Source organism: Chinchilla lanigera, unplaced genomic scaffold (assembly GCF_000276665.1).
Source record: "Chinchilla lanigera isolate Chin_1 unplaced genomic scaffold, ChiLan1.0 scaffold00056, whole genome shotgun sequence".
Lineage (NCBI taxonomy): Eukaryota > Metazoa > Chordata > Mammalia > Rodentia > Chinchillidae > Chinchilla > Chinchilla lanigera.
Window position 1 is genome coordinate 14848377 of NW_004955457.1, and position 14645 is coordinate 14863021.

The 14645-nt window shown below is 38.5% G+C and overlaps 1 long non-coding RNA gene across 1 annotated transcript; it reads right to left on the reverse strand.

Moving 5' to 3' along the window:
• Positions 1-919: 919 nt before the first annotated feature.
• On the reverse strand, positions 920-8770 carry LOC102021851. The gene is made up of 3 exons (XR_262954.1): positions 8535-8770; positions 7351-7458; positions 920-1782 (listed from the first exon to the last, which is right to left on the reverse strand). It is a non-coding gene; the product is annotated as an uncharacterized LOC102021851 (long non-coding RNA).
• Positions 8771-14645: the final 5875 nt, after the last annotated feature.

Genomic DNA, 14645 nt, shown 5'->3' on the forward strand with positions numbered 1-14645 from the left:
TTTTGGTTTTTCTCCGGTACCGGGAACCGAACTCACGACCTTGCACATGCCAGGCAAGCGCTTTTGCCGCTGAGCTAAATCCCCAGCCCCGCTACCCAAGTTTTAATCATATTGTCTAGAAGGGAGGGCTATGTGGAATTTGGAAATGAGAATTGAGTTCCCTAGGGGAATGCCAGGGGTTCCTCCCTATGCATAGCTCCTCCACTTCCTCTTGGAAGAACCAGTTTTCCAGTGCAGTTAAAGCCCACAATTGTTAAAATCAATTTTGCAGTAAGACATCAAACAAAGGTAAACAGGATTCTTCCCTATATCTACTTAGAAAGTCTTTGATAGAGGCATTGAAAGAATTGTTGGGCAAGGCCTTCATGAATTTGGGACAGATTTGTTTCAGGAACCTCATACATCTGTATCATAATAACAGGACATACAGAATCACCTTAATTTTCAATCATGCTAGCTGGTGATGTCAGAAAAATCCCTGTCTAGCTCTCAAAACTGCTTCATCTATCCTTACTATCAGCACAAATGGCCTACAGATATTTTTTCTCCCTAGCCAGACTAATAGGCGCACCCAGTTGGGAGTTGATATCAGGTGCGGAAGTAGAACATTCCCTAACTGCTTGGTTTGACAAATAGACCTGCAACACAGCATACTGCTACAGCACGCAGCCTTCACAGAGAAACACGGAAACTGCCCTGTTCACGGATGCCTTCCAATTTCCATCTTGCAAAATAGTATTTTGTGGTAAAATAGAGGAATGTAAAGCAATTCTCAGGTGAAGAATGGAACCCTAAGGATGGTTTAAAGAGACAAGGGAAACAGTGGTGAGGATCCCAGATCCATTAGGGAAGTGAACTGTGTTATTCCAAGGACACATGAAGAAAACAATCACATCAGTGACACCACAGAAGCTATGGCTGCGAGGCAAAATGTATCTTTAATGTCGTCAGATTTTCCATTGTTCTTGAAAATACATTTGTCTTATACACTAGTACATTTTCAGAGTCTTTGTAGGTTTTAAATTAAATTTTTGAATTTTGCCCAAACAATAGCTTCAAGACTAGAATTTCTGCATTTTGATTTTCTGAGGTGACATGCAGTATTTAGGCTTGCAGCAGCCTTATGTAATGGATTGTATTTTGTCTTATAAGACTTGATTCTTCAGTATACTATCTATCACTACGAAGGCACCTAGGATGATGGTCACGTTATTGACTTATACAGGGTGGATTGTTCTTTAGAATAGTCACCCTTGAAGTGTGGCCCCAGCTCCAGTACTATCAGCATCATCTGGCAGCTAATCAGAAATGCACATTCCTAGGTGCACATTGATGGACTCAGCCAGACATTCTGGGGGCACAACAGACATTCCCGGGTTCTGTGTGTTAACAAAGCTGCCAGGTGACTCCAAAGTGTGCTAGACTTAGCCATGCCACAAAGATTTCAAACTGCTTTCATTTTAGCATTAGGTAGCAGGGTAGTGAATTTTTTTTTCAAAAGAATCCAAGGCTTTAGTAAGTCAGTTGGTGCTCAAATTCACTCAAAGCTAAGTGACAGATTTTGGATTTGAACATCATTCTTTTCACTCTAGCTCTGACCAGTCTTTCCATGCGTGCTTGGCACCCTGGCTTGTCAAAGTCACTCAGAATACAAAAACTGAGGGTTGGTGTCCGACCCAGGTAATTACCACATGACTTCCAAGGAGAGACAGGAAGAGATTCTTAGCATAGCGGTGATTCCCAACAAGTCCGGGGGTCCGGTTGGAGACTCGAGACACCACACTGGTGGAAAAGAAGTCATAATGTGATTTCTGTGCCAACACCACTTATAAACATTCCTGAGAAATTGTAACTACAGCTAAGTTCTCCTGACTCTTTGGTATGAATTGTTTAAAGGAAAGAGTACTTCAAATATGAGAGAAAAAGGTAATCAAATTTCTCTTCTTATTCAATATCAACTAGAACAAAAGTGCCAGTACTCTTGCATTACATAAGAGTGCTGTAATCGTTCAATTTGTAAAAACAATACACTTGAAGTACAGTAAAACAAAGCATAATAAAATAAGATATGTCTGCATCTAGGAAACAAACAAAATGGGCGCCTCCAAAGAAAAAATTCTAAATTGGACTCATTCACTATTATCTCACTCTTTTTTTTTAATTAGAGAACTAACTTTACTAAAATTTTTACTAAAATTTTACTTAAATTCACTAAAATTTGAGAATTAGTAAAAAACACTTAAAAATTGACTTTAAGGTTAACAGTAATTGTCTCCCATCTCCTATTTTTTATTTCAAATCTCTTTTCACAAGAGAATGTATGTAACTCCAGAGAAGAATAATTTGTTCCTTTCTTATAATAGGATATTCAAACTGATGAAAGTAATAATCATGATATGTTAGTATAGGAACTTTTTCACTTTTCAGTAAATGCCATCTACATATTTGTGCCTAATTCTCAGAATAAATGTTATTTTTCTCTAGATTTATCAAAATGTAACTGACAAATAACAATTATATGTATGTAAGGTATGCCACATGGTATTTTGATATATGTATGTATTGTAAAACAATTATCACAATTAAACAAATAAACACAGCTGCCCCTCACATCAGTATCCTTTCTGTGTATGTAATAAGGACATTTAAGGCATTTACTCTCGGTAAATTCACATATATAATATTATTGCCCACAGTCACCACGCTGCTCAGCAAATTCCCAGAACTTATTCATCCTGCGTAAATCAAGCTGCATATCTTTTGAATAAAGTTTTATTATTTCCCTGCTCTGGCAATCATTTTACTCTCTGCTTTGAAGAGTTCAGCTTCTTAGATTCAGCATGTAAATGCAAAGATACTGTTTGTCTTTCTCTGCCTGAACTCTTTTGCCTAACATAAAGTCTTCCAAGTTTATCTATGTTGCCCCAAATATCAGACTTTCCTTCTTTTTAAAGGCCGAATAATAGTCTATTGTCTATATACATAATGTCCCATTGTCATATGTGTGTATGTGTGTGTGTGTGTTTGTGTGTGTTTTATCCAGTCACCTGTTGACAATCACGTAATGGATCCTGTACCCTGGCTACTCTGTATTAATGCGGCAATGAACATGAACATTCAGATGTTTCTTTAAAAAAGTGATTTCATCTCCTTTAAATATATACTCAGCAGTGGGACTGCTAGATCATGAAGTTTGTTTTTAATTTTTTGAGGAACTTCCATACTGTTTTCTCTGATGAGTACAATCCAATTGATAGTCCCAGCAACAGGGTGCAAAGGCCCTTTTTTTCTCCACATCCTTGCCAACACTTGTTATGTTTTATCTTTTTGATAATAGCCATTTTAAGAGGTGTGAGGTGATGTCTCACTGTGGTCTTGATTTCCATTTCCCTTATGACTAGGGATGCTGAGCGTTTTTCATATACTTGTTAGCCATTTGTATATTTTCTTTGGAGAAATGTCCTCTGCCTACCTTTTACTGGGTTCTTTATTTTCTCACTACTGAGTTGTCAGTTTTTGTATATTCCTATTATTAACTGTTTATCAGATGTATGATTTGCAACTATCTTTCTCATTGCATACGTTGTGTCTTCACTTTGATAATTTTCTTTGTTATATGGGGCTTCTGGTTTGATGATTACCATTTGCCTATTTTTTTGCTTTTGTTGCCTGTGCTTTGGGATTATATAATAAAATTATCCTCTAGTCCAATGTTAAAAAATATTTCCTGTATTTATTTTTAGTTGCTTTAGTTTTAAGTCCTACATTTCAGGATTTACAGGTAAGCCTTTAATCCATTTTGAGTTGCTTTTTGCATATGGTATGAGATAATGGTCCAATTTGTTCTTCTGCATGTAGATACCCAGTCTTCTGAGCATGATTATTGAAGAGGTTGCCATTTCCCCATTGGGAGATGTTGGCAAATTTTGTTGAAGTTAGATTGACTGAAAATGTGAAGATTTATTCAGTTCCTTGGTCTACATGTCTCTTTTAGGTTATCACCATACTGTTTTTATTACTGCACAGTAAGAAACAGTATCAGTTATACATATACATAATACTGCTGGTAATTAGACCTATCAAAAATTAATCAGAAAAGTTTATACTAAGTGACATATAGAAGAAATTACCCTTTCTAAATATCCTTTTTTCACTCTATACAACAATGTTTAATAAATCTTAAATATCTTAAACCATCTTACAGATTTTTACTTAGTCTCATTTCCCAAATCCCCAGTTCCACTAACCACAGTCCTTTTGTGTGTCCTATAAGTCCTGGTTTGTAGCCAGGCTTAGAAATGATGTTTTCTCGAAGATTAGTGATCTCAGAATGTTCTTTCCAGAAGACCTGCGCTAAAAATCCTTACCATAGATCTGAGCAAAAACGTGCTAAGACAACCAGTGAAATAAATTGGCTTTTCCAAGGGCCACCACATTATTTAAATCAATCAGTTAAGCTGTGTATTCTACAGAAGACTTTTTTCTCTTTTTCATGTAAAAGTGTTTAAATGGATAAACACCAGTCACTATAGAGATTAATGTGATTGTGAGGATTGCAAGTCAGTTTACCCAAAGCACTCAAAGTAGTCCCTAGCACAGAGTAGACACTACTTATGCAGATGCCTCTGATTATGATTATGAGTATGACAGTCAAATCTTTAAGGCTGCATTGGTTAAAATAGTAAAAATATTATCTAAATATCAAAGTTATGCTCAGCTCTGGTTGTCTGCGCTGGATAAAGAGAAACTGGAAAGCAAGTAGTGCATCTGCTATCCAGTAGGCAACGAACAAATTACCATATCAGCTTTGCAAAACAGGTGGGTTTGCTCAAGCTGCACAGCCTGCTTGTCTGTTACTAATTGGCAAGTCAGTCATTCTGGAAGTACCATGCAGGCTTTGTAGCCCAAGAAGGGACCCACAAGATCACTTAAAGTGCAGGTCAGTTGCCCATTTGAAATCCATGTTACAGTGGCCTGGTGTGTGTGTGTGTGTGTGTGTGTGTGTGTGTGTTCAGAGAGGCTCTGTATAAAATTACAGAACAGTTCACAGACTTGCTTTTATTTCTCACTTCTGCACTACCTGCAGAATTCAGGGGCTCCCAAGACCACCTGAAAATAGCCTTGTTCATATCTACAGTTCACTGCACTGAAAGAAGAGATAAAAATCAGCCAAGGGATGCGATTTGTAGGGCAGAATTCAGCAAGGTTCTAAACAAGGCTCTTCTGGCTAGCCTGTCCCCATAGCATCACAGACAGCATTTCCTTCCTGGCAGTGGTGTATGACGTCACACCCTAGAAGCTTAGCTGGTCCTGTGTCATTGTCATTTATCAGGGCCCAGTCACATGGCTGACTGTCCATGTGGCTGACTCCAGCCTCTCCTTCTTCCTAAGGCTAAGAGATCTCTGTAGTCTCAAGTCCCTCTGGCAGTGGAGCTGTTACCACATGGCCCGAAGCCACTCCATAAGACACAGTGTTAGGTTGTACAGTGTGGCCCACAGCCCCCAGGAAAATAAAGACACTCCTCCTGGAGAGCATGTCCCAGCAGACAAGGACAAGACCTCACAGTAGGTCATATAAAGTGACATTTAACTAGCTTATATGCCTGTCTGATTCATTTCTTTTTTTTTTTTGGTTTTTCTCCGGTACCGGGAACCGAACTCACGACCTTGCGCTTGCCAGGCAGGCGCTTTGCCGCTGAGCTAAATCCCCAGCCCCCCATGTCTGATTCATTTCTTTCCTTAGCTTCCTGGTAAGGAGGGTACTTGGTCCTTATCACCCAAGGAGTGTCACAGATGTGTGTCAGTTATTTTTCTGAAGTAGCGGTTATGTTTGGGTGATAATTTCCAATGTTTTCTCCGGAGGGTCTGAAGGAAGTGCACAGCACCTTGGATTAGGTTGTTGAGCACATGCTCCAAGGTAGGTGCTCTGGCTGTCTCAAGGGGATCTGCGGCCCAACATAGCCATTAAATCATGGAGCTTCTCTTTGTCTTCCATTCATTGCAATAGCTTTACATTTATGCATCAGTACCTTCAGTACCACCTCTTCTCTTCCTCCACACATCCATTACCTTTCCTACTCTCTCTACTCAATGTGGAGGGTACAAATGGAGATCAGAAAATAAGTGGAATGCATTTTTTTTTTTTTTGATCATCACAGGCTTAGTAAACAACCTGACTCAAAATTATTCACGCCAGCTTTCTTGAATGGAAAGTTTTGCTTTACTTTGTTCCAGTTATTTATTCAGAGTTTATCGTGCTCCTGTGATGTGCAGGTTCATGTACAACATACATGCACTGTATCTTTTCCCTGCAGTGGAGAGTTCTGTAACTCTATACATTGCCTCCCTTTATTCCCTGCTTTCCACTTGCTTGTGTTGTGTTGGTCTTTAGGATGGGATAGAAAGTGCTGAGAAGGCAAACATAAATACAGAAGGGAGTCCTTAAATGATCTGCTGACCTTCTATCTAACCTTTATTAACTACTGTTAGGGTTCGTACTGTAAGAGAAGAGACAGAGATGAGTAAACAATCATAACCCTCTAGCTTCAAACTAATAGAAGAGTGTTCAAAGTGCTGCTAAATATATTAAAATTTTGGGTTAACATTGTTGAAATGGAGATGCAAAGTTGAGGAGTGAATTTTGTACAGTATTAGATTTTCCCAGTAGATAACCAGTTTTCAGGAAAGAAAATTTAAAAGACAACTGAAAAAAGAAAAAGATATATTATGTTGATTGTTTCTTTCCTTTTTCTTCCTCCCTTCCTCCCTCCCTTTCCTTCTTCCTTCCTTCCTTCCTGCCTTCCTTCCTTCCTTCCTTCCTTCCTTCCTTCCTTCCTTCCCTCTTTCCTTCTTCTGTTTCTACGACTTGATGCTTGTCAGGCACCTGGCCTGGGTTGGTTTCCTGATTTGAATGAATGTTGAGTTACTGATAGGAATGAATGTTTTAATCATGGACTGCTACAGTTTCAGAGAAGAATAAATTAGGTAGCTTCACATTAGCAAAAATTAAAAAAATATAATCATTAATCATGTAACACCATAAACAAGCATTTTACTATAAGCAGAAAAATAACCCCTTTTTTTCATTAAAAAGAAATCTATACAGATGCAGCCCAGAGAGGATGAAAGTGTCGGTTTTTACATTTAAGGATTGGTGCTTTATGAGGCTTGATATGTTAACGCTTCCTCTGGGGCCATGCTGATGAGCACACTGCACAGGTGGCCCAGTGGATTTATAGACACAATAACCGAGGGGGAGAAATAAGAGGCTAGCACGTCGGTGGCACATGGGATGCAGCTGGCTTGGCCACTTAACAGCCAACATAAGTTTTATGTGACAGAGCCACTTACTGAAACTCAGGAGACACTTTGTCCTGGATCCTCGGCCGGCTGCTTTTTTCACTCTTCCTTTCCTGTAGCAGAGTGCAGGGCAGCCTCTGAGAGCTGCTTTGTCAAACTCTGAAATGAGCAAATTAATTCATCATAATTTACAATGTTCTGGGGCTCCTTGAACATCTGTTCAGTGTAGCTTCATGTTGTAACACTCTAAAGCTTGGGTGAGTTAAACGGTTATGGGGCTTGGGAACTTAAAATATTAAAGTGTCTGTGTCTGAAAAAGCCAGAAAACCAGCTTTTGCAAATTAAAGAGGTTATCAGATTATCTAAATCACAAACACTGTTATATGCTTGCTGTATTTGTAGGGGTAGTGAGTAAGTTTCGCGGGCTGGATTTCCATTAAGACCACTGGGATAGTTACTACCAAACATTGCTAAGCAGGAAAAAGAGGATTTCATATACACTTACGTACACAAACACACACTTTAAAACTCCTGAGGCACAGAGTTAATCGCTGGCTAACACTACTTAAAATTCAAGATGTTTCCCTTCCATGTTAATCTAAAGTAAAGGGCATGGTGGCGCACATCTACAGTCCCAGCACTGGGGAGCCTGAAGCAGGAGGATCACTGCGAGTTCGAGGCCAGCCTGGGCTACATAGTGAGCTCAAGGCCAGCCTGAACTACATAGGGAGGTGTACCCCAAATGGAGTTCTTCAAAGCAGCACAATTTCAGGAGAGGGATCAAAGAAAAAGGGAAACACGGGAGAAAAAGAAAGACAGAATAAAATATGAAGCAAGTGTAAATGAAAAACAAGAAGTGATAGAGAGACCAGGAAAAATTTGCATATTATCCCTGGGTCAGATAATTAACACATTAATTTATTTTTGTTTTTGCTCCATCGTGTCCCGGAGGTTCAAACTTGTTGCCAGACTGATGCCGACAGAAGAAGTACATTTAGAAAGAATAAAAGAGGCTACTTGCAAGCAGTCTGTATTTTCAGGGTGCATTTTGCAGGAGCTTGAGCACTTAGGGGAAAGAGGCAGGAAGGAGGACAGACACTGAGGCTCGGTGCATAGGAGCCACACGGCCCCATCGGGAGGGGGTGGGAAGTCCTCTGAGGGAAGCACCTCGCAGATGGTGCTGGAGGCTGGCCCTCAGCCTCTGGTTTCCAGCCGCAGCCCAGATTCCTTTTTACCTGTGGTGTCTGTAGCAGGCTGACAGAGCCGGATGCTCGCCTCCGCTTGGACCGGGCAGGAGAGGAGACTCTAGACCTTTAACCCTGGCGTGAAGCAAGCGCGTCCTCAGAGATAAATGGGGGAGGCTTCCTTGGCTTCCGGGGGTGCATGGATCTGGCATTTCACGTTACTTCCTGCAGCACTCTCTTTGTGGGCTTGGAATCCTTCTCAGTTACTCCCACCTTCACTTTACACATTTCTGTGGCTTCATTTCTAGCAGGGAAAATTATTCACAGATACTTTTAGGTACACACGCACAAGTGCAGCTACTTTTAACCCCCCCTTTTCTCACACAGGATTTTCGGCAACGTAGGCAATTTGCTTGGCAATATTATCAATTCATTAATGATCTTTCCACCATAAGCACAAAACTATAGCTAAAAAGTATTGTCTCAACTAATTTGAGACACAAACTAAATTTAAATTCATCTATTGTTTAAGACAAAAGGCTTATTAGAAATGAAGTATATACAAAATGCTGCAAGAGGTGTATTTGATATTTTCATGAGCAAATATAACGTAGTACGGTACCTAATGAAGAGGAACTTTGAGGTTGGACATAGTTGAGGGTCAGTCCCAGCTTTTTAAAATACCAGCTGCAAAATATTGAGCAAGTTATTTTTCATCTGTGATATTGGATTTTTGTGAAGATTGACTGTAAAAGTGGACAAAACGCTTGAATAGTACCTGGCATGGAGGTGATGTTTAATGTGTAATAATACTATAGTAAGTTTGCTTGCTTCTAAAGGCTTATGTTTTCAAAAAGTTAGCACAAACACACGCAAAGTAAACAATTATTATGCTCACAGCAAGTTGTGATCCTTAGTTCATTTAAGGTAACTTCCTAGGAATATCCAACAGAACACAGTTTAGTAGTATCCCTGTGTATACTCAGAGAAATACACCTGCATTTATTTGTGAAGATTTATAATTCAAACCATTTACTACTTCACTTTGATATTTTTCGAATCTACAACAAAAAAGTGAGATTTTTTTTTTTTTTTTTTGCAAGGAAAACATACCAGCATGGTATACTTTGAGTTGTTTTGTCCCAAAGTAGAAGGGATTATACTAAATTATTAACAAGCTTTTTCCAGCTTTCTCTGCTACTCTTGTGTTGTGCTGTTTGTTTGTTTGTGTGTGTGTGTGTGTGTGTGTGTGTGTGTTTATGTGCCTTCTATGCATGTTCACCTACATCCATGAATCTACGACAACCTGGAATTCTTCAGCTTAGTATATTAAAGGATGTTGACATCACCACTTTGACCCCACAAACATTGTTCCTTGATTAAAGAACTAATTCAGATTAAAAGGAGAACGTGACAGGAATCAAGCATTTTTAGAGCACATTATGTGGCACATGTTGATGGAAATCATTCTTAACTGGCATTCTATAAGATGTAATTTTTCCTGTTCTGCAGAGTTTGTTGTTTATTAATGTGGTTTCAGTTTGAATAATAATACTTTTACCTCTTTCAGGTATTTATTGGAAAGAGATATTTCTATGTGAGAATTTTTTAGAGTTCATAAAAAGGATTGGCTAAGAAGTAACATGTACAAGGAATTAAGACATGGTCACCGTTAATTAACAATTAACTTCACATGACCATATAGTCCACAAAATGCAGATAGCCAGTAGGATGATTATGATGCTCTTTCTCCAATAAAAATGGATGAAACCTCTGGCCAGATGTGGCCAGCAAAATGTCTCTTCCTTCTGGGCTCTGCAGTGGAACATAGAGTTTCACACAGAGTATAAAGAATTCTGTTTCTCCTCCTGCCAGGGATCAAAGTTCCACCTTAAAGTTGTCTTTTTTTCTCAGTACCTTTCAGATCTTGGCAAATATTGGACCACAGCACTGGCTGTGATGATACATGCTTCCATGGAATATCTTCTGTTTTATCCTGGAAAGAATGACATTTCATTGAGCCACACCTGCATTTTCTAGCAACCCATTACAGTGGCGGTAAGAACTCAGCATATTCTAGGCCATGTTTGTATTGAAAATATTTTTCTTTTCTTTTTTTTTGTTTGTTTGTTTTTTTGTTTTTTTTCCGGTACTGGGAATCAAACTCATGACATCGCGCTTGCCTGGCAGGCGCTGTGCCGCTGAGCTAAATCCCCAGCCCCCTATTTTTCTTTTCTTGAAGAAGTCATGGAACAAGAAAAAAGAGGGAATGCATGGTCACAGAGTAAATTCTTTCAGTTACAAACAATTATTTTATGAAGGCTCATAGAAGACAATTACTTTGTGACAGGTGAACGAGTGACTCCAAGGTCAGCATTCAGTGGAGGTTTTAGATTTCTCCTCATCTAGGAAATATGTTATTAGTGGGACTATCAAATAATAATTCACTGGTCAGTCTTGTTTAAGAAGAAAGTTTGGTGAGCCAATGATAGCTTTTTTTTGATTTCTAAGAATTTATTTTCAAACCATTAGTAACAATTTGGACCGGAAGAATAGTCATATTAGTGTGCTTAGTGGAGAATTGGGAAAAAATCCTAACAACTTATTATTTCAAGCATGTTGAAGTAAACTATTGAAATAAGCAAAATGGAGCACTAAAGTACTTCAACTCGTGTATCACTGTTGATATGAGAAGCTGTGATACAGTTTTAATTGAAAAAATGACAGGAGAGTATTAGGGTTTAATTTGCATATTGAGATTTTAATAAAGCTCCTTAACTGATGATATGATTATACATAGTCTTAAATTTCTTCTGTGTATTTGCTTCATTTTCTAATTATCTGCAAATAGAAATGTGTGCTACTCTGTTTATCAGATTCTACCACCTTTGCCATAAGCTGTATTTTTATTTAAATCGTGTTGGATATACAGATAAATGTAGAAAAATTAGATCCATACAATTTGCCATTTTCATTGAAAGATATGAAATTATTTTGTAACTTACTGAGGGTACATATACCTGTTGAATTTTATATTTGTAACTTAGACTCACTTTTATGCTTATCAAGGTCAATTTTAGTCTTGTTTGCCATCCAGGGACTAACTTAATTTTCTTCAACTTATGTAATTCAAAATTTTATTTCAATGAGGATTCATTTATAAATTCAACAAAATAACTGTTAGAAATGCTAGCAGGAGAGAGCTGAGAACATAAGACCTTATAGTGAATAATAACAGCAGAAGTTTGAGTTCTATTTAAGAAATTTCAGTGATCTCTATTCTTTTTTTTTTTTTTTGTACCAGGAATAGAACTCAGGACCTTGCCCTTGCCAGGCAGGGGCTTGTGCCACTGAGCTATATACCTGGCCCAGTAATCTCTAATTCTGCTTAATATGAAATCTAAACTTTGAACATAGAATTTAATTGTTTAATAATTATTTAAAATTATTCATCAGCCTTTGAAGGCCTTTATTGTCTCCACATCATCACTTTGTGTGTTGCGGATTATTACACGGAAGTGTTGCTCACTGAGGTGATGACTGGGAGAAGACTCGGTAAATAGGCTTTATGTTATAATATAGCACGAAGCATCACCTGCTCTGGGAAACAAATTGCATAACCTCTGCTCCCTTCTTCAAATCTCACCCTCCCTGAAAGCATCAAATCCTGTCTCTTCTCTGGGTCCATTCCTGCTTGTCCACTCTGTCCAGTACTGGGCACAGTTATAATGAACATGAAATGTGGCTACCTCTGGGGTACCTTTAAGTCTTGCAGCAGAGAAAGGAAAAGAAATCACCCTGCTGACCCCAGCTATGAGGGGTCTTGCCTTTTTCTCAACCATCTCCAGAGGAGCCCACAATCACCTGCTTGCAATCTAAGGATCATCCAAGAACTTGTGTCCTGTCCTGAATGTCAGCTGATCTGGACCTTTTGCACACCATCCCTTTGTTTCTGCGAAGCTGAATTCTTTATTTAAACTTCAGTCACTCCAGATGAGGAAGTGCATCATTTCGTCACTTACCACTACCCCGGCCATGTCCAAGATTCTGCTTACCTGCGCACACAGACTCACAGCGTTACGAGCCTGCCTTATCGAGTGCAAGGTGCAAGACAATATCAGCTTGCATAGGACCGCAGTTCACAATCTCTCTCTTAGGCACCCATCTTGGATTCTTGGTGATAATGTTTTGAGTCCAACCTAAAGCATTTCACTTTTACAGAGTCAGATTTACCTCGGTTCCAAATACTTTTCCTGTCTTCTCCCTATTCAAGTAGTTGAGACACTGAGAATAAAGAATGTGAAATTATTATGCTCCCCTGGCAAGTTTTGCTTAACTATTAAGTTATTTTTAATACAGTTTGTAAAATTCATACCCAGCTCCTAAATTGTGGGTATTATGCATTATTAAATCTCTCATTATTGTAACGAAATTTTCAGGAAAGATCGAGGTCCATGGTTTCATAAATTCTGGTATACCTATTGAGTCAGAGTATGGATTTTAAAATAGGACCTGACATCGTTTCTGAAAACTGATTGTCCTATAGCATAGTGCCTTTTATGTAGTATTCAAAAAATGTTTTCAGTTAATATACATGAATGGTATATGAAATGTGTTAGTTGAAAAACATTTTATAATGAAAAGTCATGATTGTTATTCTCAGTTAACTTTTAAGTGAATTTATCTATTTTTTTCTCCTGAAAATTCTTAGCATTTATGAAGTGTCAGGAAGACCCCCTCCTCTGGGTACCCACAACAGTCTTTTCAATACAGCACCTGAAGGGGTCAGTCACGCACAGGACAAATAATCCTCCTGTGACAAGTACTGAATAGTCAACTGTCAGAACAGTGTTAGAAACTTTTCCTGTCACTTCTGAGCGGCTGAGCAGTTGGATTTTGTTGTGAAATAAAAGTTGTTTTTCTAACAAGTGTTTTCAGCCTTAGAAATTTAAGAATTTTTTCCCCTATCATTTCTGGAAAATTTTTATTTATTTCTCTGTCTTAGAAGCTTGTTTTAAGGATAAGAAATCTGGAGCATAGACGCATTAGGCAGATTAGAGTTTTTTCTAAGGCTTTGAAAAAATGAGAAAAAAGCTTTTTTTTTTTTTTCCAGACTCTCCCTCTACTTCTTTCAGGGAGATATAATTCTTTTTAGGAGCAGGGCTGGCATGGGTTACAATTGCGTGGCGTCCTTTCCCCTAAACTTAATATCAGTTGTTTTTTCTAATCCAAAATACAGCTCAAGGAAGTATCCTCTTGCTTCGCGGCTTATTATTGATTTTACTTTAGGCAAGTATGTATGAAAGCAGGCAACTCTTGGGAATGAGCTACAGCTATGATAAAATCTTTTCATAATACTGAGATTATTTTTCCCTATTAAAAGACAAGACTGATTAATTTCAGACATAAGGAGCCCTCTGGCTACCTTGGGGATCCTGACACTTGTATGATTGCTGTATATTTAATTTATTCTGTTTTTAAAACCATGTATGTGCCTAAATATCCAAGTGCAATGACCACATGATAAAATTTCATATTACATTTGAAATGTTTTATGTCCACCTGTGATAGAAAATTAGGAAGAAATTCTGATTTTCCACTCCTTCTCTGAGGAAGCTGATTTATTTCTAAATTTAGGTTAGGTTGACATTTTAAAGTAGTTTTATAGAGAAAAATATGATCACATTTGTAAGTTCCCGGTGTTTGACACTTTCATTTTTTTAAGCCAGCAATACTCATTGATTACTTAGAAAGTTTCTTTATGCTTTGTTAATTTGAGCTAGCAGGCGATTTATTAGGTGCTTCCTGTTTTTAACTGCAGTCTGATTCTGAAGGAAATGAGCAGGGTCTGTGGCACAGCAGATGAGCCTGTGTCTGATGAGAGCCATGTGGGCCCTGCTCTCGTTTTTCATAAGTGCTGTCATTTTACAGATGTATGACCTTTTCCTTCTCTCTTTGGAGGAGGAGGGGCTGGGGGAAGATAGTGCACAGGGTTCATTGGAGCAACTCTCATAGGCAGATACACAAATCATGTCATGTAAACCAGAGCAGCCTCGGGAGTCCTCACATCTCTTTTCGAAAGACAATAACAGATAGGACAGAGAAAGATGGAGTCCACGATGATTAGGAAAACAGGAGTGGTTAATGGATAACAGCGACGTG